General features: G+C 37.1%; 1 long non-coding RNA gene across 1 annotated transcript in view; it reads right to left on the bottom strand.

Moving 5' to 3' along the window:
- Positions 1-417: 417 nt before the first annotated feature.
- Positions 418-980, bottom strand: part of LOC123172109 (uncharacterized) — a 4369-nt gene continuing 3806 nt past the window's right edge. Inside the window, exon 9 of the long non-coding RNA XR_006485478.1 lies at positions 418-434. This is a non-coding gene — a long non-coding RNA (uncharacterized lncRNA). The remainder of the gene's footprint in view (positions 435-980) is intronic.

The raw sequence follows: 980 nt of genomic DNA, 5'->3' as shown, positions 1-980 counted from the left end.
TGCCAGCAGAGGGCAAAGAGCTTTGCCATCTGCTGGTAGATGGCAAAGGGCCCAAATAGGCCAGCCCAAATTTTACATGTAGATGACACGTGGCCTCTTTGCCATCTGCCAGCAGATGGCAAAGCAGTAGATGGCAAAGTGCCTATATTGCCCCATTTTTTTCTTATATCAATTCATTTTCACAGAAAATCAAACACAAATATATTTATATGACCAATATAGCATATTCAACACATATTACCAATAGTCATGAACACATATATATCGAACACATATCCAACACATGTTACCAATAGTAGCAAGTTTCATCCATACATATACATAGTTTCATCAATATTACACAGTTTCATCATAGGTAGCAAGTTTCACAAAGTCAAAACAAAAACTAAAGACAAGCACTCCATCAACCCAAGCTTCCGTGATCTGAAGCAAATCTACAAAATGGGAAAGAAGAATTAAAGTGTTTGCAGCAAATGATACAAATTTTAAAAGCAGATATTCAGAATCTTGTAAAGATAGATAGAAAGACGCATGAGATATATAGCAAGAAAATAGGCATGGCAGAAAAAACAAACATCCAATCTTCTGATGCAGATTTGGCAAGGACTCTCTAGCGGGAAAACTATTCCAATGGATGTGTGAACTCCTCACAACAGCAAGTCCAGTCTATAAATTATAACATGCAAACGGATTTACTAATAGGGGAAGTCCAGTAACACGTGTTGTAGTTACTCTCATTGGTGGATTCAGTATATTATAGTTTTTGCTGCATAGAAATCTAGTTCATTCATAAAAAAGATTCCAACACACCATCAGTAAAGAAACGTCATACATAGTTCTGAGGCTGCCTTGCCTCGTCCTGAATTTGACCCATAAATAGCTTAGAGAGACAATTGTAAATATATTGGGTAGGAGAAATTACCAAGGTGACTGTTGCTGTTGTTACTATTTCCGGCAAAAGGGCATGACCATCAACAACA

The sequence above is a fragment of the Triticum aestivum genome, unplaced genomic scaffold (genome assembly GCF_018294505.1).
Source record: "Triticum aestivum cultivar Chinese Spring unplaced genomic scaffold, IWGSC CS RefSeq v2.1 scaffold19445, whole genome shotgun sequence".
Lineage (NCBI taxonomy): Eukaryota > Viridiplantae > Streptophyta > Magnoliopsida > Poales > Poaceae > Triticum > Triticum aestivum.
The sequence above is the reverse complement of the archived record's forward strand: the minus strand, read 5'-3'. Positions and strand labels throughout refer to the sequence as shown.